This window comes from Dasypus novemcinctus, chromosome 22, assembly GCF_030445035.2.
Source record: "Dasypus novemcinctus isolate mDasNov1 chromosome 22, mDasNov1.1.hap2, whole genome shotgun sequence".
NCBI lineage: Eukaryota > Metazoa > Chordata > Mammalia > Cingulata > Dasypodidae > Dasypus > Dasypus novemcinctus.
In genome coordinates, this window is record NC_080694.1 from 34996644 (window position 1) to 35024541 (window position 27898).

Genomic DNA, 27898 nt, shown 5'->3' on the forward strand with positions numbered 1-27898 from the left:
CAGTCACAAGGAAACCTCACCTTGATGCTGGTGATTTTCACCTTTAGAAGTGAAACAGGGTCCTGGCCATCTCAGGTGTGTGGCGCATTAAGAGGACGGGATGACCATGGGGTGGGAGTGGGAAATAGCACCCACCTGCCCCTCTTGGCTTGGACATTGACCTGTGTCCTTCCACATTCCCCCCCATTCTGCACCGTCGCTGGCAGGATGAGGGGGGCTTGCCTGGGAATCGGGTTCACATTGTAAAACCACACTTCCCAGGGCAGGATTCCTCTAGAAGGAAATGTGGCCGTGTACCCAGGGGTCAGGCATGCAAAGTGCAGCCTCCTCGCTACTCCAGGGGCAGGCTGGACATGACTCTTGAGACAAGGAGCATGAGTGGTGTGACAGCTTGATATTATTTACAACTATGATTGTATTAGATTCAGCTGAGATGCCCTTGATTAAATTATGTTAAGATTTGGGCATGCACGGTTGAGTCCCCCCCCCTTGGTGGACTGTGTGAAAGGATAATCAACCAAGAATGAAAGAGAAGGAGGTACGCAGAGAAGATACACGGAGGGTCCTGCAGGTCCCGGGAAGAGAGATGAGCCCAACACTTTCCAGTTGACCTGTGAAGAGAACAGAGCAGCTGAGTCTGAAAAGAAATGAGCCCGGGAAGAGAGATGAGACCTACGCCAGCCTACAGCTGAGATCAGAAGAAGCTGGGACCATGGAGCCTTAAGAGAAAGAAGGAAGGCTAAATCCTCGCACACATCGCCCGCCATCTTGCTTCAACACATGACCAATGGCTTTGGGTAAGAAAGCACCTCTTATGGTACCTGGAGTTGGGCTCTTTAGGGCCTTGTGACTGTAAGCTTCTACCCCAAATAAATACCCTTTATAAAAGCCAACAGATTTCTGATACTTTGCATCAGCACCCATTTGGCTGATTAATACAAGTGGGATGAGAAAACACCCTGAGAAATAAAAGACAGATTCCTGAAGGGCCATTTGACCTCTGCTGTGATGAGATACAGAGAAATCTCACTGATGCTAAACCTCTTCTTGGAAGCTTCCGAGCTCAATGCATCTTTCAGGTACCATGTTCCCATCTCGCTCTGAGCTGGGATATCCCAGCATTCCTCATTCCTTGTACCTCTTTCCTCAGCGAAACCTTCCTATTTTCCAAATCTCATCATTTTTCTTGATGCATGTCTGCCTGGGTTCAAATTCTGGTTCTGCCTCTTATCGGCCGAGTAACACTGAGAAAGCCACTTATCCTCTCTGTTTATCCATTTCCTTCTCTGTAAAATGGGGAAAACCCTTACGGCACAGGATTGAAGTGAGATGAAGTGAATTGATACACGTGTCCTGGCCGTCAGTATGGACAGTCCTCTTCATTTGCAGATTCTGTATTTGTGAATTCACCTACTCACTTAAACTGGTCCGTAACCCCAAAATCAATACCTGTGGCATCTTCACCGTCACCAGTGAAAAATTTGAGTCACCGGATGCTTACTTTCCCCGCTGAGGTTGAGCAAGGAGACACTCTGCCTTCCTGTTTCAGCTCATGGTCTGGCCCGGAGTTCAAAGTCAATGAACAGAAAACTGCATAAAACAAGGTTACGTTCTGATTGGTTGACAAATATCTTGAGACCAGAGGCTCACGGGCACCTACCCCTGTATTTCTGCTAGGAGCAAAGGTCCAGTGTTTGCCAATTCAGTGTTCGAGGTGACTTTCTAGAACACAACTCATGCAAATAAGAATCAACTGTATTAGCCACTCCCTGGAATGTAAACTTCCTAAAAGCAGGAAATGTTAGTCTGTTTGTTTATTACATCCTCACTGCCTAGAACGAGATGAGGCACAATGCAAATATTTGTGAACGAAATGTCCTCTGCCTGCGGTCCCTGACTCCACCCTCAGTCCATTGCCTTAGCCCTGGCTCTCAGCATTTCAGCTGTCCTTTTGGATTTTTCACCTCTTCTGTCCCTTACCCTCCTCCCTTCCCACCAGGAGCCTCCATTCACAAGAAACTTCCTGCCTAGCTGGAGCTAAGAAGACAAGTGCACCTGATAAGAGCACACTAGCGTTCCAAGGGCATATCCTTCTCATCGCCTTTATTTGATTTGATGTTCCTGATGTAAGTATTAATCACCCCTATCTTATCAGACCAAAGCTGAGAGAGGAAAGGATGCATAAAATTGAGCCCCTGTGGTTTACGGATCACTGTGCTAGAAGAGAGGGAATCTGTCAGAAAGGTTATCTTACTTAATCCTGCCGATCGTCATTCATCCACGCTGCACGTATTTTTTGTTGAGCATCTACTATGTGCCTGGCACAGTGCTAGGGGCTGGAGACAAAATGGTGAAAAAAATAGACACAGTTCCTGCCTTTATAAAGCTTAGAGTCAGGTCTGGTGGAGTTATAGATGGATGAACAGACACTAAACCTGAGGATGAAAAGCCCTGGATGGGGTCATTTAAGGTGCTAGGAGAGCACAGAAGGGCTCTCCGTCCCACACTTGAGAGGTCAGGGAAGGCTTCCTGGAGGAAGTGACACCAGAGCTGTGGCTGGAAGGAAGGGGAATTAACCAGGTTGGCCAGGGAGTGCAGCTGGAGAGGGGGAAAGGAATTATTTGAGTGCTGGGGAAACAACATGAATTCGAGAAACAGAAAAGAAGTATTGAGTGCTGAAGCATCAGATACTGCGGGAAGTGGTGCAAGAAGAGCTGGAGAGAGAGATGGACACACAGCGTCTGGTAAACCACAGCGGCAAGCTCGAACTCTCTTCCCAGGGCGACCAGGAACTTTTGAAGAAGTGAGAGAAGACACATGATCAGATTTGCATGTGCAGAAAAATCTGTGCTGCTTGCAATGCAGAACAGGGACTGGGGAGAGGCGAGAAGGCAGTCCAGTGGACTCGTGCAATTATCAGGGAGAGATGACGGTGGCCTGCACTGGAGGCAGGTGGGGATGAGTGGGGGATGTGTCCAAGAGTTACTTAGGAGGTAAAATGGAGACCAATAGATTCATGCTAATGACCGTGTCAATTTTTCAGATGGCAAACATGTGCATTGGAGGCTGGTGAGGGCAGGCGCTGTGGGAGGGCACGAAGCCTGGACAGAGGACTCAGACGGGCTCTGGGGAACCCCAGGTGGAGCAGGACGTGGGGTGCTGCTCCCGATGGAAGAATGAAGCCAGATTTCTCAAGCAGAGCAAGCAGTGGGCTGGGAGGGGAGCCTTGGATTACAGGCCCTCCACGGCCAGGGAGGTGAGGGGGACCCTGGAGGAAGCGGAACCAGTGTCTAGGCCAGGGGTTCTCAACCAGGGGTCCACGGACCCCCCAAAGGGTCTGTAGAAAGAATTCAGGGGGCCTGCGAGCTTGAATTGAGAATTCAGAAACCATTATTCTGGTGGGGACGTGTTGGTGCAGGTGTAATATATTTATTAAAGGATACACAGTAGAGTGTGGGCTTAGTGCACTTTTAATTTTGATGCAGTGTTCTGAATGCAGTGGATGACTGCCTGCAAAAAGGTTGGTCAGGCTGGAGGAGGTGGTTCTATGACGCCGTGGGAAAACTCGACTTTCTAAATGTTTGCCAAAAATGACCGTTTGAACAGCTGTTGAACTGTGTTAGGTTATCAGGTCTTGAAACTATGGGGAGATTGTAAAATGTAGTTTTGAATAATCCTAACATTTAATTTAAAGGCACGCCAGTGTTGAGTGTCATGAAACTCTCTGCCGATGCATTCTGAGGACAGGTCCGTGGTTTTCACCTGACTGGCAAAGGGGTCCGTGGAACAAAAAAGGTGAAGAGCCCCTGGTCTAGGCCATAACCCAGGTAGCCAAGGTTTCCCAGAGAGCCTTGTTGCTTCTCAGCAATGCCTTCTTTTCAATCTCTGAGGAAATTTCTTGTCTGGGGGACACACATCTGATTTTATAACAGAGGTCGATGGGACAACTAGATTCACTTGGCCAGAAGGCTCATTCGATTGGTTTGATCAGCTCACCTCATGTCAGGAATCTCAGTGGTCCTGAGAGGCCGTCCAGCTCGATGGCCCCCAATGCGTTCTTCCTGCCTCTCTAAGGGGTGCACCAGTGCCCGGGGGAAGTTCCAGCAAGTTCCAAACCTGGAGTCTGGCCCTGGCTCCCCGCATGCAACAGGCCTGCTGGCAGCTGGGCGAGCTGGCAGGGCTGGGCATCCGGCAGACACTGCACCCCTCCCGTGCCTCCTTTGCAATCCTGGCAAATTGTGCATCTGGCAGGTCCCCGAGCCCCGCCCCCCCCCCCCCAATACAAAACACAGGAGAGCAGTGAGCGTGCTGGCATGGGGCCCCCTCCTCACTCCGGGTCCTGCTTCCTTTACGAGGGGCTTCCTGGTCCCACAGCAGGCTCCATGGGTTGTCAGACTCCTGGATGATAGATGGTGTGGCTCCCTCCCATGGCTGCACCGTGGCCTCTTCGTGGGCATCTGTTTGTTTGCCCTTCCAGGAAAAACTGATGTGAGTGGAAAGCAGTTTTGCTTTGTCTCATGTGCTCCCCCCTGTCCCTAAGCTCTCCCTCAACGTGGAGGCTCCCAGGGCGCCGCTGTGCCTCAAGAGTGGGGCAGGGCTCCCTGTGGCCGAGGGCGCCGTCCACTCCGCCCCTGGGCTCCCTCTGCTCCTGCTTCCTCATGGTGCCTCGTGCCACTCACAGATGAGCAGAGAGGCTTCTGTAAGCTGACACGTCCGTCTCTCGCTGTGTGTTTTCTGGGTGAGACTGGGGGCTGCTCCCACTTCTGTTTTTCAGACACTTGTCTGAGAGGCTGTTGGTTGGTCACTGGAAAAGCTCTTTGAGATGGAAACCACTAGAGGAGGACGATCTGTCCTTCCAAATGCAGAGATTCCTGCAGTGACAATCACCCCCTCCCCAGCCCCTACCCCAGTCGAGCAGTTGCAGACACATGCTTATTAAAGCTTTTCTCTCTCTTTTTAAAAATCACCTCCAGAAGCAGCTCTTGCTCCCTGCAGTGGTGAAGCGGCGGAAAAATGGGATTTTAAATCAATTGGATTTGGTTCTAAGGTTTGCCTCTTCTAAGGCATGCGGTGTTTGCCAAGTCATGTTGCATCTCCAAAACTCGGTTTTGCCATCCTCCTAACAGGGGAAAAATACCTCTCCCATCTAAACCGCATAGTTAATGTTGAGATTAAATGAGCTAATCTATACTAGCATGTTCTGGAAATTGTAACATGCTATTCAGAGATAGGTATCATCATCGTGACGTCAGCATGCTAAATCCAGTGGTTAATTTTCAGTCATCATATGTGATCAGTTGCATTGGACACACGGCATCACTTTCTGTTCTAAATTCTTCCCTCACCTGTCTCCCACGATACCTCCCCAAACATCCCTCCCTCTTCTCAGTCCTCTTTGCTGGCTTCTCATTTCCTGAACGCTGAAAATTGGAGTGCCTTGTGTTCTGTTCCGGAAAGCCTTCCTCTGTCTATGGTTGGTTGAATTATGTACCCTGCAAAGAAACATGTTCTTAATCTTAATCCCAATCCTGGGTGTGGGAACCCCTTGCCAATAGGACCTTTTGCAGATGCTATTTTCCATTAAGGTGAACTGTGGCCAACTGCACCAGGTTGGGCTTTAATTCTCTTTTTGGGGGCATTATGAAGAGAAAGCCAATGTCAGGTTGGGCTTTAATCCTATTACCCAAGGCATTATGAAGAGAAAACCATGGAAGTGCCAAGATAAAGGAGAAAACATCACCATGTGATGGGAAAGCCAAGGAACCCAAGGATTGCCAGCTAGCCAGAAAGCTACCTACCCTGGGAGAAGCAAGCCTTCTTGCCTCTGAAATGAAGAACCAATAAATTTCTGTGGTTAAGCCAGCCCATCATGTGGTCTTTGTCTAAGCAGTTGGGAAACTCAGACACTAGTTTTTTCTTTGGTGAGCTAAGGGAGTCTCACCGATTTTCATACTGAATCAGGTTGGGGTCCCCAGGAAACAAACTGTCAGGTGGAGATTTGCATGCGGACACTGGGTGGGGGAGTGCTCTCAGGATCAGCTCCTGGGGGGTGGACAGGGAGTTCAAAAAGCAGGATTAGGGCCCAGACTTACTGGAGAGAAGCTGGACTCTGATGTAGTTGCAACCAAGCAATTTGTTCTCATAGGTAACTCTAGGGCTGGGATGGCCCTTCAGAATCATTCCAACTTGAGGGAGGGGATCAGGCTTTTATATGATCAGTCCTTGGATGTGGACTGGCCAGGGAAGGGGGTGTGCCCTCAGGCAGGGCAGCTCTTTTGAACAGAGGACAATTCCTGGAGAGGGACTCCACTGGATGCTATCAGCTGCAACACTCCCAGCGGCTGGGGACACGAATCCTCTGTCCTCAAGGAGACTGGGTTAGGAAAGGTTGTGAATCTGAAGCATGGGCGATCAATTCTTGCTGTCAGGTAGCAAGATTTGGACATAACCCTGGCATTAAACCAGTTGCATCTTGAGATATTTCAAAAGCTAGTTCATTTTATTGCCAATATTCCCCGGGATGGAGGCTTGCCCCAGGCACTGAAGATAGAGCCAGTTTTAAAGTGATCTGCTCCGCTTCCAATGAAATTGTGAGTTTACTCCTCTTTGTCAACTCAGGCCCCAATTCTATCCAGACACCACACTTATTAACTTGAAATGTATGGTCTTCATTTTGTTTTATTTAAAATAATTAAGCCTTCCCTGGGTCTGAGTCTCTCTCATTGCACCAAGGGCTTATAGAGGCAATTCAATTTGGGGGTGTGCTAATGAATATCCTGCTGGGCCCGTCTTCTCTGAAATGCAAATCTCAGGAAAGGCCACTGGACTTTTTATTGCAGCAACGTGCGAAACAGAGAGGCAAGCTGCCTTTGCTAAACTTTAATAATCTCATCAAGCCATCCAGAAATTACCCTAGCAGCACTCATTCGAGCTGAGCGCTAAGTGCAGAAAAGATGATTTCAGCTTTGATTTCACAGGAATGAAGGTGGAGTTCGGTGTGAGAAATTTCCTTTACGATTATCCTCATCTTGCAAGAAAATCCAAACTGCCATTTTCAGTGCAAAGAACCTGACTTTGAAGCTCAGTTCTCCCTGCTCATTAGCTGTTCCCCAGAGCAAATGCTTGGTGAAGGTGTTTTTGTTTGGCTCTTGGGGAGGTAGGTCAGAAGCAGAGCCCAACTTTTGCTATCAGTAGTTCCTGAACATACTTTCCGCGGGGCCCCTGGATGCTTGGGGCGGGGCCTCTCTCTGTTGCAAGAGGATTCCTGAACTGGAGAATGACGTACCGCCACCACCATTTTTTTTGACTCAGATAAAATCAATAGAAAAAAATATTAGACATTAAGGAGGGCTTTGAAGGGAGGTATCGAGGTATGCTAAACAGTTTTTCTTGTTTCAATGTGTGGGATACCCCAAAACATATTCCCGTCATCACCATCCCGAGAAGCTGCCCAGCCTTCCAGAGACTCAACAAAGGGCCACTATCTAACCCGTGACCACGCTGTATTTCTGGGGGGTGGGGTAGAAGAATGAAACCCTATTTCGAATCGTATGATGCTAAGAGATGATAACTTATTAATCAGGATAAAAGATCAAAGTTGCAGTATGAAAAGAAAGTTGGCCCCCTTTAAAATGTGAAGTTAAGGAAAAGTAATGACTTTTTGAATTCTTCGGTGAGGACAGCAGGTTGAACCTGCATACTACACCCCTTACTCTCCAATTTATCAGGGACCTAATGCTGGGAATGAAAAGCTCTCTTTTCTTTCCTGGAGGCATAGATTCTGGCACTCGATACTTTGTGTTTGAACCAGGGATCTGCCACCTACTAGCTGTGGGAGTTTAGGCGAATGAATAAACCTCTCTGTGCCTGGATTCCTCCTTTTTAATGTGGGGATAGCCATGGTTTCTAGCTCTGGATGTTGTCTCAGTATTTGAGCTAATGGATGGCAGCATCGAATAAGGCGGAGCGCTCTCTTCTCGTGTGTTTCCATTTTAAAAAATTCTGACCCAGTAAAAGGGCAGAGGTGATCCGAGTCGCGTCTCACCGACACAGCCCAACTCAAAAAAAGGTCTCACACCCACGGGAGTGGACAGCCTGCAACCATAATCTCTCTTTTTTGGGATTCTTAAAATAATTTCTGACTGCCACGGCACTGTTCACTTTTCCTGTTCCTGGTTAGTCCCACAGACCCAGAACCCGCGTTTCCTCCCCTTTGCTGGGGTAGAGTGTAGACTCAGTGAGGAGCATGGACACCAACAGATCCGCACGGACCGCTGCTCCATCGCTTTGAATCAATGGGACATTGGCGGAAGTTGTTCGATGTCTCTGAACCTCATTTCTCTGAGGGTCAAGGGCACTAAGATGCCCTCTGCAGGTGTGGTGTAAACAGCCTAAGAGCCACAGGCTGGAGGAACAGAGTATGGATTAGAGTGGACTTACTGATATTCTCCTACGGAACTATTGTAATTAGTAATGGAAGAAATTGTAGCATTGATGTGGAGAAAGTGGCTACAGCAGCTGCTGAGGGCAGGGAGAGGAAAGAAAAGATGTGATGTGGGACATTTTCAAGACTTGGAGTTGTCCTGGGTGGTGCTGCAGGGACAGATGCTGGACATTGTATGTCCTGCCATGGCCCACTGGGTGGACTGGGGGAGAGTGTAGACTACAGTGTAAACCATTATCCATGTGGTGCAGCAGTGCTCCAAAATGTATTCACCAAATGCAATGAATGTCCCACGGTGATGAAAGAGGGTGTTGATGTGGGATGAGTGGAGTGAGGGGGATGGGGGCTATATGGGGACCTCATTTTTTAAAAATATAACATTTAAAAAAAATAAAGAGAGAAAAAAACAATATGCACACACACACAAAATTAATGGAGATACAGCATGAGAAAGAGCCTACAATGCGCCACACACAGAGGGCACTAAATAAACATTTCCTTGCTTTTCCCTTCCCCGCCACCCTCCTCTCCTTCCACCTCCTCCTGTATAGGAACCAAGGGGTCCCACGATCCCTCAGGCGCCACAGGAAAGGGGGACTGAAGCCTGCTCACTTTCCCTCCACAGGGTCCCTGGAGGATCCGCCCCCAAGCCCTAACTGACCAGCTACTTAGCTTGAGCTGATCTGAAGACTTGAAAAGATGAGTGCCAAACACTGAAGCTCGCTGCTTGGAAGAATGCGGCGTGATGGGGCAGAAAGGCTCTGGTGGCCTATTTATTCGTGTCCTTAACCCCAAACATCATTTGCAAAACATTTCTCCTTAAGTACACCATTGCCAGGAGCCAAAAAATTGGATGGATCAAATGCACAATAAGCTTGTCCTGTTGCTTTCCATAGTTACCAGCTTTCAACTAAGGATGGCTGATAGAATTTAAGAAGCGCGGGGGGAAAAGAAAAGAAAACTAAATTTCTTGTGGTGGACTGGACAATTGTTCAGAGAAAAAAAACATAACTGGAAGATTAAAGCTCATAGAAAATGTAGAAAGGAAAAGAGCTCCGGGAAGTATGGAGTGAAGGAAATTTTATGAAAGAGAGAAATGGCCTTTTCGAATACTTGCCAGGAATTTTCTTTTTATACCTCACCCTGCCCCGCATTTGTAAAATTATTAAAAGATTATAATGTATTTAAAGTAGAAGTAGAAATATCCTCAATCCCAAGTCCATGTCCCCGTGGGCCTCCATTCCCCCGAGGCCTGCTTCCCAGAAGTAAAAGTTGGGGCATCTTAATTAGATTTTTAACTCACACTATAACTCAGTACAGAGAACACGTAGGTTCTTTGCTTTATCTACATATAACTTGGTCTTCCTTTCTTCTGAGTCCCACCTGCTGATTAACAGGGAGAACATTTTTAATTAAATGTCCAATCTGGGTCAAGATTTGATGTGAAAATGTCAACAGTTTTCTTTAGATAATTCTCACTCTATAGGCAAAAAAAAATGTCCACACTTTCCGATGGCCTTTTGCTCCCAGTTCCTGCTGCCTTCTTCATGGGGACATCTGGCCAACTGTGCGGGGAAGTGGGGGACCGCATGACCTCGTGGGAAGGGCAGACTTGGCCTCCTTGGCTGGGCCACCGGTGGGGACGCCCTGGGCTGCTGGGTGCTGCTTCCCGTCTGGTGGAGCCCCCTGACCCATTGTTTGTGTTACTCAAGATCGGGCCTCCCCTCGCCCGGCTCTGCAGGGCCCTGAGCCTCTTTCTCCCCCTTGCCCTGACAGGACTGGCCTGGGGCTGGCCCGTGCACACGCTCTCAGGGCCCACACCCCAAAGAAACCAAGGCCAGCCCGGGGCTGCCCCCCGCCGTGCTTTGCTGCGCTCCAGGTTGGCGTGGGCCAACCTGACGTCCGCACAGAGCAGTCTGGAAGTTGGGCGACTTTTCAGAGTCCTAAACGGGCGGCCACAGCAAGAGCCTGTCCTGCTCTCTGGGGGACCTTCATTGATCTACTGCGCAAATTTCTCTCTGGACTGAAGCCAAGATGGGTGGAAAATAAAACCTCCTCTAACTCACTGGCCTTCCTTTCCTTTCTCCTAAATTGCACCCTTCTTAGCCATAGACCTGCGAGCTTCGTAGCTCAACTGCTCTAAGTGGGCAAGTGAAAGGATGCTTCTTCTCTCCCGTAGGAGATAACTCTAAGGGGCATGATGAAACCCAGAGGATCCTCTTTCAACACAGTCCCGGCCAGGCTGCTGTGACAGATAGCACACGAGGGGTTGGCTGAAAGAGCAGGAATTTATCATCTCACAGTTTTGAGGCTAAAAGAAGTCCAAGGTGTCGGCAAGGCTGCGATACCTCCCTCGGGTAGCAGGAGGTGCAGCTGGCGGCAGGAATCCCGGTGCTCCTTCCTTTGTATCTCTGCTTCTCTTCACATGGTAATGTGTGCTTCTGGCTTCTGTGACTTCCCGATTCTTTGGAAGGCTCTAGTAATTCGGATTAAGGCCCACCCCCATTCACTTAGCCACAACTTAACTAAAAATATCTTCGGGGAAGTGGATGTGGCTCAAGTGATTGGGTTCCTGTCTACCACACGGGAGGTCCAGGGTTCGAGCCCAGGGCCTCCTGGTGAAGGCAAGCTGGCCTATGCAGAGAGCTGGCCTATGCAGAGAGCTGGCCCCTGTGGAGAGCTGGTGCAGCAACATGGCACAACAAAGAGAGACACAGAAGAGAGACAATAAGAGACGCAGCAGACCAGGGAGCTGAGGTGGCGCAAGAGATTGAGCACCTCTCTTCCACTTGGGAAGGTCCCAGGATCGGTTCTGGGTGCTGCCTAAAGAGAAGACAAGCAGACACAGAAGCACACACAGCTAATGGACACAGAGAGCAGACAGCAAGTGCAAAAAAAAAAAAAACAACAAAAACAATGGGGATGGTGGTGGTGAGAAATAAATAAATAAATTTTAAAAAATATTCAGGGAGCAGTTGTGACTCAAGCAGTTGAGAACCCGCCTCCCACATGGGAGGTCCTGGGTTTGGTGGCGGGTGCCTCCTAAGGAAGACAAACAACGAACACACAATGGGCAGATTTTGAGCAATAACAAGCCAAAACAATGAGCAATACAATGAGCAAAGCAGGTGAGGGAGCCAACTCAGGGAAGCCGATGTGGTTGAGTGGTTGAGAGACGGACTCCCCCCTAAGAGGTCCTGGGTTCAGTTCCTGGTCCCAGTACCTCAAAGAAAACAAAGCAAAACATATCTTCAAGACATCCTATTTACAATAGGTTCACACACACAGGGACGCAGATTGAGATTAAGAATACGTGTCTGTTGGGGTATGTTATTCAAACCACTGCACTGCTTGCACATTATCCCACTGCATAGTCTTATTTTGCATGCCAGAAATGGAAATATTCCTATATTTTCTCTTCTAAATCTTTCTTCAACAAATCCAAATCTTCTCCTGGCAGATGGGAGGCTAATGGATTACGTACTCCAAAGGGGAAAAGTGAAAAACTCATTAATAATTTTGAGACATAATTCTGGTGTGTGTGTGTGTATAAATAAATAACTCTAAAAAAAATAGAATTATTCCGGAAATACAGTTCAGCAGTTTGCTTTATTCACCGAATAAATCTTTCACAATATTTCCGTATCAATACGGAGAGAACTGTTAGCATGTTTCATTCATGCTAATCCAGTGCATGAATGAAATATAATGAAATATAATATATTGAACCCCTTTCCTTTGGTTTTAGATATTTCTTGTTTTTTTCCTCTTTCCCGTCAGGAACGATGGTGCTAAGGACACGCCCACCCACCCATTTGTTGGTGTGTTTGCTGTTTACAGCTACCTCCGCTAACAGAGCGGGCGCAGGCCCCATTGCGTCTGGAGCAGAACACAGGAGACAGGTGGTCGCAAGTGGATGGACAAACGTAATGGGCGCACATCCCACATGGATGAACGAACGTGCGCGTTCCCTGCAGACTGGATTTCTAGAAGGGGAATCGTGGAGTCAAGGGCGATGAACGTTTGGGTTACACATCACCACACTCTGTTCCAGAAATGAGAACGCCTTCCCGGGTCCTCCAGCGGTGGGGGGCGGCCCGCGGACTTCCCAGGGAGCAGAGCTCGCGGGTGGGTGGGTGCTTGGCCCAGGAGTGGGAGAGGGGCGAGGAGGGAAGGGGCTCCAGGGCAGGGCCATTCAGCTGGGAGGGCCCCTTCCCACTGGGGACCCCTGAGGAGCGGCATGGGGTGTGCCTGAGAATTGTCCCCTGACGCAGCAGGAAGAGCATTCGGCCCTGCTCCGTGCCCTTGGCCGCCAAAGAAGGCCCAGGCTGGGGCGCCCTCCGTCCTGGATGCGCACCTGCCGCGCCCCAGCCCGCGCCGCGAAGCAGCGGGGCCCCGCAGCAGCTGGTTGTCACGGCAACGCCTGGAGCGGGCAGGTGGGCAGAGAGGGTGGGAGCCTGGCCCAAAGCGCTTCCCACACCCTCGGCTGACCCACCCCTGGCCAGCACTTTTAGCTTTCGGCTAGACTGAAAAGAGCAACCTCGCCGTGGTCTTAATTTGCATTTCTTTGCTGTTTGGTGAGCATAAGTGTCTTTTCCCGTGTTTATCGGCCGACTCTGTTCATTCTGGGGATTTCATATATATGTATGCATGCGCATATTGATGTGTTTCTGTATATATATGTACCTTTTACATTTTAAAAAATTACCTTTAATGGTTATCGTCTCCTTGTTAAAAATGAAAATGTCTTTGGCCAATATCCTGATGCTGATCCTTTCCCACCCAAGTAATTAGTGTTATTACTCGGTGTGACTTCTTTCAGACTTTAAGCTATGCACTTTCATTCACATATGCTCCCCCCAAAATTATGTAGTTTTGTGGCTTTACCAATTTATATATATATATACACACACACATATACATATTTATATAGGCATAAGCCCGATGTGTATATATACATATATGCATGAATATGTAAAAGGAATCATATCGTATGTTTTTTTCTGAAGGTTGTTTTCCCCCCTCAAAAATTTATCTTGGAAAAAAACATATATCTTGGTTCTCCTTCCATATCAGTCATATAGATTTGCTTAGCTCTTTTAAACTATGATGTAGTATTTTATAATATGGATACAACACAGTTAACCATTCATCCACCGATGAAGCTTTTTGGTTGTTTATGATTGACTATTATTGGGAACGATGCTTCAATGAGTGTTATCTCTTTAGCCATGCCAAAAGTGTTTCTCGGCGGTCGATACTCCAACATGCATTCACTAGCTCCTACACAAATATATTTTAATACAAATTTTAGTGACGATCAGCAACATATTAAATGCTCACTTTGTGCTCAGAAGATTGTAACCCCCCGCCACGGACTGCCTGCGGAGTTGGGTTTCTCAGAAGGAGGCTGAAGCTACAGGTGACTCCAGGTTGGCTGCTGCTTGGACCACGTGGTGGAGGCACAACTGAGCTAGATCCCATAAAGGTGCTGAATCAAGCTTGTCTGCAAGAGTACCGTGAGGCAGGCAGGGGGCAGGAAGTCTCCCAAGGTCAGGACTGTGGGCCATCAAGGTCATCTGGCAGGATTGGGGACAGGATTTCCCACGGGGCTGATCTTGGCTTGGTGGGTACACCGACAAGTGGCAAAGACATTCGCTGATCCCCTGAACATGTGAAGTGTTTGATTCCCAAGCAATGGGCCTTTTAGATTGTGGGTCTGGTTTGGGGGTTGGTGGGCAGGAGGGCAATGCAGACGTGGGTCCCTGTGCAGCACAGGCAGGGGCTGGGCGATGAAGGGGTTGGCTCCTCCCCTTCCAGAACACCCCCAGGTCCACACACCAAGCAGCCTGCTCCCTGTGACCCGCTTCTTAAGTCGGCCACCCCAATTCTGTGCCATCTGCTGGGTATTCCTGCTCAGGACGAAAGGATACACCCGGATGCCTTCCTATGAGGGAGGTGGGGGTTGAGTGTGCCCAAGAACATGAGCTAGGAGGAGGATCACAGCAGCCGCCAAGAATGAATTTCCAGCATTTCAAATTTGGGAAGCAAAACTTTTGCCTTTGGGGTCCGCAGCTGTTCCTTCTGTTCTCTGTGGTCAGAGAGCAGATGGTAAATCTGGGGAGGTGGCCACCGAACCCCCTGAAGTCATCATTACCTCCAAGCCGCTCTCACTTGGGGCAACATACGTCTATTCTGGAAAGGCTCAGAGGGTTCAGGACAGGGTCCTGGCTGGAGAACGTGGCTCTGGAGGGTAGACTGTCTCCAGAATAACCCACAGAATGCCAAGTCGGGAGCTGCCCCAAGAGCTCTCTCTGCCCTCAGGGACTCTTGGTTAAGCTTTTCTGTGCTCTGACAATTTGCTCTTCTTCCAGTTTCCCATTTCCCCTCGCCCTCCCAGAAAACTTGATTTTGTCTCCCAGTCAGATGGATGAAAAGTGGCCTTTCACTACTGTGATCATTTCTATTTTCCTGCTCACTCGAGAAGTATCTTTTCATATGTTTATGTGTCATTTTTCATTTCTTCTTCTGTGGCTTGTAGGTTCATATTATTTGTCCGCCAAAGCAATTATTAGGTCTATTTTGTGTAGATTCATAAGAACTCTGTAAATATTGAAAATGTTCTTTTACCCTTGTCTGTTGTTTTAGTTTCCTAGCTGCTAAAAGAAATGCCATGCGATGGGTTTTAACGTAAGGAATTAAGTGGCTCCCTGTTTCAGAGGCTAGAAGGCTTGCTTCCTCCCAGGGTCGGTAGCTTCTGGCCGGCGATCTTGGGGGTTCTTTGGCTTTTCCATCACATGTTGATGTAATGGCAGTGTCTTCTCCTTCCTCTTCTGGACTGTGTTGACTTCTGACTGCTCCCCGTGACATCGCCCTCCTGGGTTCCATTTCCTTTGCTTATATGGACTTCAGCCATGTTGGAGAAAGGCCCCCCCTCCTTCAGTTTGGACACACCTCAACTAATAACATCTTCAAAGGTCCTATTTACAAATGCGTCCACACCCACAGGACAAGGGTTAGGACCTGCACATGCCTTTTGTGGGGGACATGGTACAATCCCCAACATCTGTCATATAGGTGACAAAGTTTTAGAAAGTAAGTTTTCAGATGTCAAATTTTGTGTGTAATATCTCTGACCTTTGACTCACTATATATATATATTTTTTAGTCAATTTAATCTTCTTTAATGGATTTGGTTTTTGTGTCATGCTTAGAAAGAACTTTCTATACCACCATGAGAAATATTTTCCTACATGTTTTAATTTGCTAAAAGCTGCTGGGAGCAATATACCGGAAAAGGGTTGCCTCTTATAATGGGAATTTATTAGGTTAAAAACTTACAGTTCTGAGGCCAGGGAAGTGTCCAAACCAAGGCATCGCCAGAGATGCTGTCTCAGCATGTAGTAGTGGTGGGTGATCAGGACCACAGCAGGGCATGATGGCTTACCTTCTGGAGCTCAGCTTACCTTCTGGGACATCAGGCATATGGCTGTTCTCTCTCTCTCTGCTCTGGGCCTCTGCTCTGCCTTTCAGCCTCTTGGGGCCTCTCTGTGTTCTACGCTCTGCTGATTCCAGCTTCCCGCATCAGGGACCTCTTGCACAGCCTCTCTGGGTCACTGTGTAATGTCACTCACTTTGTTTGATAGGGTCATGTGTTAGTCAGCCAAAGGGGTGCTAAGGCAAAATAGCAGAAATCTGCCGGCCGTTATGAAGAGTATTTATTTGAGGTAGGAACCTACGGATACCTGGTCATAAGCATAAATTACTTCCCTCACCAAAGTCTATTTCCACGTGTTGGGGCAAGATGTCTGCAGATGTCTGCAAGGGTTTGGGCTTCCTGGGTTCCACTGGGCTCAGCTCCTCTGTTTCCTCCACGAGGTCAGCTGTAGACTGTGAGGCTCTCTAGGCTTTGCCTCTCTCCACAAGGTCAGCTGCAGACTATCAGGTGAATGGCTCTGTCTTTCTCGCTGGGGTTTCTGCTGTGTCTAAGCAGCCGTCTCTATTCCTCTGTGTTCTTCTCCTGGCTCAGGTCCTCTCTTCCCAGGGCTTGGTTCTCTTTCCCCTGCATGCTTACTTCCTGGGGCTCCAGCTCAAGACTTCAGCATCAAACTCCAACATCAAAACTCCGACATCAGAAACCCTCAACTCTGTCCTTTGCCATGCCTTTTATCTTTTATTTCAACGCCCTAATGACGTGGCCCAATCAAAGTCCTAATCATGACTCAATCATGCCCAGGTACAAACCAGATTACAAACATAATCCAGTATCTACTTTTGGAATTGACAACCATATCAAACTGCTACAGGTCACTTTTTAACTGTCACTAATAATGGAATTAATGAAAAGCACTTGATAAATTAAACCATTACATACAATTGCAAAGTTTCCCCCAATGTACTATAAAATTGACTTAAAATAATATTAAGTGTATTAGCAGAATAATCTCTTTTTAATGCTTAAGGCTGTGACCATCTGGAATTTATTTTGGGTCATGATGGAGAAGTATAAGGGGTGTTTAACATTTCTCCTTCCCACCCCAGGAGTGAGAAGGGGAGGTGGAAGGGAGGGGAGGTGGAGGGGAGGCAAAATTGATAGTTATCCAACTTCACTTATTAAACAATCTCTCTTTTCCTCACTTATTTGAAATGCTGGCCCTAAAATATGACTGATTTCCTGGACTATTGTGGAAGTTTCACCTCTGCTTGTCCTTACCTCCTCCTACTCCCCGTAGTAGCTCTTCCTCTGAGGAGGAAAAGGTATGCTTATCTCATGGAATGGAGCCTTGGGACGCGGACCGGGCCACGGTTTGCTATGGGTGGAATGATGGTTGGAACTGTATGTACCTGAGAAAAACACGTTCTGCAACCTAGTCTATGCCTGTGAGTGTTGACCCGTTGTAAGTAGGACCTTTTAGTGAGGCTGCTTCTGTTGGGGTGTGGCCCACTTCAATCAGGATGGGCCTTAATCCTATGAGTGGAGCCCTTTACAAGCAGAATGAAATTCAGGCACAGAGAGCGAGAAACCCACAGAGGGAGCAGCCGGAAGCCGAAAGCCAAGGTAACCTGGAAGAGAAGGCAGAGGCAGGGAGCGGCCGCCATGTGCATGGCCACGTGACCGAGGAGCCCAGGACTAGGGATCCCCAGCAGCCAGCCCCAGGATGCCCGTCTCTGGGAAGAAAGCGTCGCCTGATGACAACCCGATTTGGAATTCTCCTGGCCTCAAAACTGTAAGCCAATAAATTCCCCTTGTTTAAGCCACCTCATTGCATGGTATTTGCTTTGCAATGAGGAAACTAAAACAAGTGGGATTATGTGCTCTCCCCCTTCCCTTCCTGTCCCTCCCTCCTCCCCTGGCAGCAGGCCAGGGCTGAGCCTGCCCTTCCCTCCTGTCTCCTCACCTGCACATGGTGGAGAGCAGAGATTCTCCGGGTCCCTGTCTCCACTGTGACCATTTATTCACCAGGATGAGCCAGTAGCTTGTCAGGGATTTTAAGGGCCCAGGTTAGAGAAGCACTGAGGTAGAGTGTAGCAGTGTGGATTCCATTTATGGGGCGGGGGTGGGGGGGGGTGGGGAGGGAGGAGCACCGAGTAAGAACCCCACTCCACAGAAAGCCCAGTACTGGCAAGAGGGGCAACTTGATATTTGTTCAGAATTGGGAGTGATGCTTTGCTGCCTCTTACCTGCTGGATGCAAACTCCTTGGGAGGGAGTCTTTAAGGAAGGAGAATTGCGTTATGGGGCTGGGAATGTCCCACCCCACCCAGTGAACACACACAAATCTGATTCTGTTCCTGGGGATCTATTAGTGTATTTCTCTTGAGCCCCCAAACTGAATACCATATTACCCTGTGGAGTGACAGCTTAGGTAGAGTAGCTCTAAAAGTAGCTCAAAGGGCTAAAATTGCATGTAGACAGAATTGCTGTTGAAATTCTCCTAAATTGACTTGTAAGAGCAGGCTATCCGGTACTGGGCTCAGTGGGCTCAGCACAGCCAATTTTTCCCCCTTGGTTGGATCTAATCACTGTTTTCTATTTCAGTCCTGGAGGAAGAGGAAGGTCTTCTGTAGGGGCGTGCTGGATGAAATATACATGTCTTGTAATATCACCAGCTCAGTGAGATGTCCATATGACAAGAAATGCAGCAACTGAGAATTTAGGGAACAGCAGAATTCTTTCCCCTGTCCCACTTCACACTGGGAATGGAAGCAGGTTTCTTGCACTATTGGGATCTCTCAATCACCCTCTCTCTTTTTCTTTTCCTCTCATCCCACCCCGCCTTCTCTCAGGGGCCACATATGGTTCACATGGAAGTGATAAAATGAATATTTAAAAAAAGATTTATTGTATTTATTTATTTCTCTCCCCTGCTCCCATTGTCTGCTCTCTGTGTGTCATTCACTGTGTGTTCTTCTGTGTCTACTTGTATTCTCATTGGGTGGCTCTGGGAACCCATCCTGGGACCTACTGGAGCAGGACAGAGGTGATCATTCTCTTGCACCACCTCAGTTCCTTGATCTGCTGTGTCTCTCATTGTCTCTCCTCTGTGTCTCTTTTTATGGCATCATCTTGCTGTGCCAGCTCTCTGTGTGGGCCAGTAATCCTGCGTGGGGCAGCACTCCTGTGTGGGGCAGCTCTCTGCACAGGCCAGCACTCTGTGTGGGCCAGCTCGCCACGTGGGCCAGCTCGCCTTCACCAGGAGGCCCTGGGCATCGAGCCCTGGACCTCCTATATGGTAGAGGGGGGCCCAATAGCTTGAGCCACATCTACTTCCCACAGATTTAATTGTTTACCTGTTCTAGTCTGCTAGGCTGCCAAAATGCAATATATTAGAAGTGCATTGGCTTTTACAATAGGGATTTATTAGCTTACAAGCTTAAAGTTCTGAGGCCATGAAAATGACCAAATCAAGGCACCATCAAAGCACTGTTTTCTTCCCAAAGACTGGCTGCCAGTGATCCTTGGCTCCTCTGCCACATGGCAAGGCACATGGCAGCCTCTTCTGGCTTTCATTGCTTTCAGCTTCTTGCTTCCATTGCTTTCTCTCTCTGTGTTCATCCCATTTATAAAGGACTCGATTAAGAGGATTAATTCCCATGCTGGGCCATGCCTTAACTGAAGTAACCTATTCAAGAGGTCCTACTTACAATAGGTTCACACTGACAGGAATGGGTTAGCTTTCAGAACTTGAAGTTTTTGGGTCCATATAGCTTCAAACCATCACTGTACCCCAGCAGAGACATGTTGTTCATCTTCAATCCACATGCTTGTGGGTGCGAAAACATTTGTAAATAGGACCCTTTGAAGATGTTATTTTTACTTAGGGATGACCCACCTGAATCAGGATAGACTTTAATCCATATTACTGGGGGCCTTATAAGAGCCAGAGGTCGGAGAGAAACACAGGAAGAGGCCAAGGACCTCACCATGTGACAACGAGCAGAGACACCAGCCAAGGAAGGCCAAGGACTGTGGCAAGCCAGCCTCAGAACTCTACAGAATTTGCCTTGATTTTAGACTTCTAGCCTCAAAAACCATGAGGCAATAAATTCTTGTTGTGAAGCCAACCAGTGTGTAGTATTCTTCATAAAAGTTCTGGCAAACTGAAACAATGTATTATCTCATTTAAATTTCACAACACCCTAATTGATAGGTTTTCCTGTATTGTTATTCCCATTTTACAGGTGAAGAGACTGAGCACTCTGAGGTCAAATAACTTTCTCACCATTACACAAACTATGTAAATGACAAAGCTGGAATTTGAACCTGCATAACCTGGCTATAGACTCCATGGTCTGGAGTGCTAAAGGAGACTACTTTTCACATATTTGACTATTTTTGCACATTTCTCTCTTTTTAAAATATTAATTTATTTATTTCTTCCTCACCCACTCACTGTTTGCATTTGATGTGTCTGTTCATTTTCCTTGCTTCCTTGGGCAGAACCAGGCTTGAACTGGGGACCTCTGATGTGGGAGTGAGGCACTTAATCGCTTGAGCTACATCCTCTCCCTGCTTTGCTGTGTCTCTCATTATGCTTCCCTCCATGTGTCTCTTGTTATGTCATCTTGTTGCATCAGCTCACTGCACCTGCCTGTCATACCAGCTCGCTCTCTTATTCAGGAAGCACTGGGAACTGAACCATGAACCTCCCATGTGGTGGGTGGGAGCCCAATTGCTTAAGCCACATCTGCTTCTGTCATTTCTCTTTTTGGTAAGCATTTTCACTATATCCCATAGGCTTTGAAACATAAAGTTTTAAAAATGTTATTTTCTAATTATTCTGATATTGTAATTAGTTCATATTTTATTCAAGAGTGAGTTATCAGTGCCTTTAAATTTCTAGGGGGATTATATTTTGGTTGTCTATTTTAGTTTTGTTGCCAGAGAATATGGTATGTTGTTTTTTTTCCCCCAGGGAATAGATTAAGATTTTCTTTGTGGTACTCTTTATGATCAATTTCTATAAATAGTCCATAAACATTTGAAAAGGATTTTCTGTTTGGTACAAAAGTAGTATGTCTGTTTAAAAAAGCTTATTATAAAATTCAAATACTTTAATCATATTAACTTTTTATTTACTGGATTTGTTAAATTTAGATATGTGATTTAAAGTTCATTATTATCTTAAAATAACCTTGAATTCCTAAAAATTTTTTTGCTTTAAGTATTTCCATGCAATGTGATTTCCTGTGCAAATGTTTATGACTGTTACAGTTTAGTTAAAGATGGTATTTTTACCAATAAAATTCCTCTTAGCCTTATTTGATGTTTTTGACCTCAGATTGCACTTCATGTGATCAATATTTTTTCATTTGTCATGGTTAGAATTTTCCTGATGTATCCTTTTAGAATTTTTTTTTTGCCATTTTGTTTTAGAAGTGTACCTTAAAAGTATATTTTAGCTGCTTTTTGCTCTTTCACTTAGTCTGTTCTTATTTTATCTAATTAAGACACAGCGAGGGGAGACAATTTCATCCATGGAAATATATCACGATAAATATATATTTAATCTTTCCTCTGTTCATTATCCTTTCTTTTTGTTTTCTTTTCTTACCTTTCCTGCCTCTTCTTTGTGTAATCGTTTTTGCCCTTGCTTTCTCCTGTAGTGACATGACATAATATATCTAAATATTATATCTAAATGAAATATCTACGTGACTCCCATTAAAGTATTACAAACATATTTTATCCTGCATTCTTCTATCAAAGTTAAGAAATAAGCATTATTCATAATCACCAGCCCTCATAAAAGTCAAGAATGTTAACATGCTTTTACTTCCCTTTCCTCCCTGCACCTGCGTTGTATTAAAATAATCTGGAGTTTTATTCAGATTGCTCCCTCTCCCATCGTTCTTTTAAAAAATAATTGAAAAATCATCAATTTTCACAATGCCATGTAATGGTACCGATTTGGAGATTGCATGCAGTTTCAAGACTTTAGGATGGGAGAAGAAGATCAACTGGGGATGGATACTATTCTTCATTTGGGAGGTGCATTTTGGTGACCCCCTTTCCTCATGTAAGAAAAGTATCTATCCATTAAGGGGACGTCTTGAATTAACCTAAATGCAGCTGCTTCAAGCTGAGAGGTTAAAAGGTTTGTGGGGTAAAGTAAATATTTGTCCTATGGGCTGAGACTGTAATAAAAACTACTGTTTGTTCTTGGGAGATCCGTATCTCTTCCTTCAGGTCATGTGCTTGGAAGTTGGGTGGGTCTATAGTCTGGGTTTTATGCAAGGCTGATTTTTTGTTCTTCCTCTTATATGGAAAGAATGTTCGTGACAAAAACTGGCCTGGACTAGGCCCGCAGCTGACTGGTCTGGAATGGGGATGTCCCAATCCAGGGTTCTTTAGGGCCCAGGTTTTTGGAAAAAGGTATTGTGGATAATTGGCTTTATCCCAAGTGGGCTGTGAGCATAAGACTTAATATTCTGGTTTGGGTTGAGACCACCTCAGAAGGAAATAAATATTTTTACTGTCAATTATCTATTATCTCTTTCATATTTGCTTTACTCATTATGTATATTTTCAATTTACACAACCACTATTAAAAATATATCGATATTAACATTCCCTGATTTATCCTCTGAGTTCTCTTTCTTCTCCTTATCATTTCTATCCCCTTTGCCACTTTATTGTGTTTTAAGAGACTTCCTTCAGTTGCTATACCAAATCCAAAATTTGATTTTTAACAGTATTCATCCTGCTGCTCAGTCTCAATTAAATATCACATTTTTTCAATTATGATTTTCAACTGTATAACTGTTTTCCATGTCTCTAGTGGGTCCTTTTTTTATAGACACTTTTTATTCTTGTAGCAATGCAACATCTTGGATGTCACTGTGAAAATGAATTAATTTATAAAAGATTGAAAAATTGGGAACATTTTGTTCTCAGTGGCCTGGTTTAGTCTCTTTTCTGGTTGTTTGTTTTTCTCAAGAGTCCAGTAGGGAAGCAAATGAGACTCAAGCGATTGGGCTCCAGTCTACCATATGGGAGGTCCAGGGTTCGATTCCCAGGGCCTCCTGGTGAAGTCAAGCTGGCCCACGTGGAGTGCTGGCCCACATAGGAGAGCTAGTGCACCAAGATGATGCAACAAAAACAGACACAGAGGAGAGACAATGAGAGACATAGCAGGCCAGGGAGCTGAGGTGGCACACTCCACTCTGGAAGGTCCAGGATCAGTTCCCAATGCCGTCTAAAGAGGAGACAAGCAGACACAGAAGAACACACAGCACATGGACACAGAGAGCAGATGGTGAGTGCAAAAAACAAGGGGAGGAGAAATTTTTTTAAAAAAAGTAAATGTCTTTTAAAAAAGAGTCTAGTAAATTATATTTGTTTGGACATATTTGAAAATTATAGGTTAGACTCCATCATCTAGTAGAGGTTAATGTGTAATTCCCTCTCATAGCATCCTGATTTCCTCCCCCCCCTCCAAGTGAGAGAATGTTCTAAGGTCAAGGAGGGCCACCAGCTACCTTGTTTGAGAGGCTTTGGCATGTTCCAACAACTCCCTGCCTCTCTCCACCCAGCTGATTCACCCAATGTATTACGCTGTTATTTGTCAGTGAATAAAGTTGCCATTTAATTAAATCCAAACCCTGCTCTGTCTGGATGATAGTCTTTGAAGATGGTAAAAAAGAATTTTGTTAGTTCAGGGTAGTTATAATTCTTATAGCTCCTTTTGGAAGGTGTCTGGGTGGTTTGTTTGTTTTTTAAATATAGGCTTCTATCACCATTCTTAGAAATCATCTGATTTTTAAAAGGCAATTAAGTGTGTCTTTTTGCATGTTTACATACATTTCTTAACGATGGAATTAAATCATTTTAAAACTGAAATATACCTAGGTACAGAGAGGACAGGTAGCACACATGCTACAGCGAACCCTGGGCTGGGATTCAGATCTGGTAAGAATCCTGGTTCAACACTAGCTGTGGAACTTAGAAATTATATCATCTTTCTGGGCCTCAGTTTTAATTTTCCCACCTCTTGAATGAAGGTAAGATTATTCAAACATCTTGTATCCAATCAAAATTATTCATTTTCTTCTTTGATCAAGAATCTATTTGGAACTATGCACAAAAATATATAAATGCAATACTAAGAGAAAAATAGAAGCATATACTTAATTTGTTCTGGGTCAATTGGAAGCAACAGCTACATTAACTAATTCCTCAAAATTCACATTATACCACAGCAATGCACAGAGTTCAATGGAAGAGTGGAGTGAGGTCTGAACACTTCCTGTGGTCAGAGAATGGCTGAAGGTTCTTTAACAGAGGTGACAGAGTGTACAGTTTCAAATGATGGCCGGGGCTTGGCCAAACGGTTTGAGTGAGCAATGAGTAGGAAGAATCAGCATGCACTGAAGGACAGAGGCTAAGCAAGCAGAGGTTGGAGAGGTGGAGTGGGTTTTGGGCACAGATGAAGAGCTACTGGGGACCTCTTGAAGGTGAGGGACCCAGGAGAAGAAGACATGGAACCCAGGAGAGGGTGTAATAAAGTTTATTCAGGAGATATCTCGGCAAGGTTGATGGCATGAACTGCAAAGGGGAAGGATAATTCGCACAAGGGAAGAGGAGTAGTTGCTTGCAGAAGGGTAAAGGGAGAATGCTATTCACCTGAAGATGTAGAAAGATCTGGAAAAAGAGTAGTCACTGCTTGGAGGGGACAATTTCCTCAAGGCAGAGGCAGTAATAATAGAAAAAATGGAAGGAGCATGTGGTGAAGGGTTTAAAGGAATTTTGTTTCTAGTGTACCAGAATCCAGAGGGTACCAAAGTCAGGGCAGGAAAGATGGGTGATGGTGGTCTGCCAAGTGAGAGCAGGTGGGAGTAGGCTTGCATTTTGAGCAGAGGAAGAGTATGATGGAGATGATAAGCAAGTGGGAATCAGCCAGCCTCAGGTCTCCCCATCAGAAGAGGCCAGGCAATGGGAGACTTCATGATGAGAGAGGAAAACGAGCTAGCTATGGGCAAGAATTCCTCCTTAATAATTCTTCCTAAGTATGATATTTAAATGTAAATGCACAATAGTCAGTTTAGTCAAGTTGTAAACTAATGGTGGACTGCTCTTGACTGTTCTTTGTTAATATGAATGAATAAATTATGCTCTTTCTCAGGCCAAGGTGTAAGGAGATCTTCCAGACTCCCAATGAAGCTTTATTTTGTGGTTGGCAATCACATCTACAACTCTTCCAATAATGGCCCTTGAGCTATGTACCCCGGAAAAACATGTTCTTAATGTTTGGCGAAGTGACTTCAGTTAAGGTATGACCCAACTGAATCAGAATGGGTCTTAATCTTATTACCAGAGTCTTTTAGATACAGAATGAAATTCAGATACACAGAAAGAAGGCCACAGAAAGAAGCCATTTGATGAACCCAGAGAAGCCAGGAGAGGCCGCCATGTGCATTGCCATGTTACAGTAAAGCCAAGGACCAAGGGTCTCCAGCAGCCAGCCCAAGAACACCAGTCTTCTAGGAGAAAGCCTTGCATGGATGACACCTTGGTTTTGGGCTTCTTGCCTCAAAACTGTGAGCCAATAAATTCCCTTGTTTAAGCCAGCTCATTGGATGGGATTTGTTTTAGAAGCTAGGAAACTAAAACACCCTTTGAAACTTATGGTGCAGACTCTACTAGAAACACATGGCCTCCATTTTAGGGTATTTCATTTTAGTATATTTATAGCTCCATTCTAGTGTATTTCTGATTAGTGCAATGAAGAACAATATTTCCAAGAAGCATCCATTCAGCAGTTCCTCTGTGTCTCGTATGGAGATTTGAACGTCCAAATGGAGTCATATGCACACAACTAGAGCATTAAATTTAAGCCCAGAATTGTTTAGAGAATGCCATGGTAAGTGTGTGGAAGAGATAGTATCAATATTGCAGGGTAAGATGTTGGGGCTGTGTATCTTATTCTCTTTTCTCAACATGTACAGACAGTTTGTGACATATTGTGGATACCATTAAAAAAAATGCTCTTAGCTGTACAGCCCTATATGAACTATCAGGCATTATCTGTGATGTATGTACACCTTACTTTTCTCTGCTCTGGTTTCTTCACATGATATTTCATTTCTCTGCTTACTTGATATTGACTCTCTTCCAGGAGAGGTACTTGTAACAGATGTTTGTCACTTAGGAACAGGTGCCAAATCAATGACAAATCTGTTCCCCTGTTGGCAACTCCTACGGACACCCATTCACCTTCCCCCTCGGAGTTTTTCTCCCTGATGGGTCCCTGGGAGGGCTCTAAGTGGGAAAAGACCTGGATTCACTGCCAAGGTTGCACCAGAATAAGTATATTCCTGGCATTCCAAATTGGAGTGATAGCCTGTGGCAGTTTGAAATTATTTTATGAATCCAAAAAATAGAAATATGTTTGTAAACTAATCTATTCCTCTGAGTGTCATACCCTTTGATTGCATTAAGTTCACTTACAGGCCTTTGATTAGATTATTTCATAAGATTGTTTAGGGCTTTTGATTGCTCTGTGTCAGTGAGGTGTGACTCAGGTTTGAGGCTCCACCCCATGGCTGGGTCTGATATAAATGGAAACAGGGAGAGAGACTCACATGGACAGACGCAGAAAAAGGAAGCCACCATTTTGATCCTGCTGTGTAAGAGAGAGACTTGCTGAAGCAAGAAGCCCCAAGAGGCTAGGCTCTTGGAGCAGCTCAAGAGGAGATGGTGAATCTGGAGGGGAAAGACGAAACCTCAGCAGAGATTGGTGGCTATCTTGCTTCACCACGTGGGAACATGCCAGGATCTACAGTAGCTGACTTTGGTGAGAAGGTATTGCTGATGTAGCTCAGGTTGGACCTTTCACAGCCTTGGAATTGTAAGCTTTTACCCCAAATAAATACCCTTTATAAAAGCCATCCCATGTCTGGTACTTTGCATCAGCACCCCTTTGGCAAACTAAAACAGAAATTGGTACCAGGAGAGTGGGATTGTGTTGCTACAATTGCAAAAATGCTGGAACAGATTTATAAATGGATAAGGGGTATTGATTGTAGGAACCATGAGATGCTTGATAGAAAAGGCTTAAGTGACTTTGAAGAGACTGTTAGTTGGAATATGAACCATGAAGTTATTTCCAGCTAGTAGGAAATGATGAAACTATTGTTGGAAAGTGGAGGTAGGTGATCCCCATTTCAAAGTTTCAGAGAACTTGGAAATTGACTCCTGATATTAGATGGAAAGAAGAATTTGGAAATGATGAGCTTGGACATAGAACTGAGGAGATTTCCAAAGTAAATGTGGACAATTCATTCTGGTTTGTCCTTGAAAAATGTGAAAGGAAAGAGACAAAATTAGAACTGAATTGCTGGGCACAAAGAAACCAGAGACTGATTTCAGAAATTCCAGTCTTCTGCAAAACAAACCCCCAGTGGACAGTGGCCCATGTGAAGACTTAATGAAACTTGCAACTTGTAAGTCAAGATTGGAAATACAGTTATTAAGGAAGGACTTGTGGAGAGTCTTATTGTCTGATGACTTTTATCCCTGTTTCCTGCATGCTAACCCAGGAAGATTTTTGTGAGATCTGTATGAATGAAACCACTGTCTGCCTGGACTAAAAGGGACAGGGTAGGAAGAGAAGGAAGGGAAAATGGCTTCATGAGGAAAACCATGGAAGCTGAGGTCTAGAATTAAGACATCTCCTTGGGTCAAGAGAGGGACTCCACCCATGTTGTATGGAGAGAGTGAATATGCCCTGACATTCGAAGAAGGTGGATGTTCCAGACGATTGTTCAGGGAGAGTTTGGCAGTCCCAGGCTACAGAGAGGGTGGAGCACATTCCTTGGTGGTTGGGGAGAGTTAAGTAGACACCCCGCTTCTCTGATGGGGGTGGACCTGTTCCCCATAGGTTGGATAGAGTTAGATCACCACCCCACTGCTCTAAGGGGGTTGGGCCTAGTCCCCATAGATTAGGGAGAGTCA

The 27898-nt window shown here is 45.8% G+C and overlaps 2 long non-coding RNA genes across 2 annotated transcripts; both read left to right on the top strand.

Moving 5' to 3' along the window:
• Positions 1-1925: 1925 nt before the first annotated feature.
• Positions 1926-13161, top strand: LOC139437293 (uncharacterized). Its single transcript, XR_011647027.1, has 2 exons — positions 1926-2126; positions 12224-13161. It is a non-coding gene; the product is annotated as an uncharacterized lncRNA (long non-coding RNA).
• Positions 13162-18024: 4863 nt separating this feature from the next.
• Positions 18025-27424, top strand: LOC139437294 (uncharacterized). Its single transcript, XR_011647028.1, has 3 exons — positions 18025-20654; positions 22884-23201; positions 25068-27424. It is a non-coding gene; the product is annotated as an uncharacterized lncRNA (long non-coding RNA).
• The last annotated feature ends 474 nt before the right edge of the window (positions 27425-27898 follow it).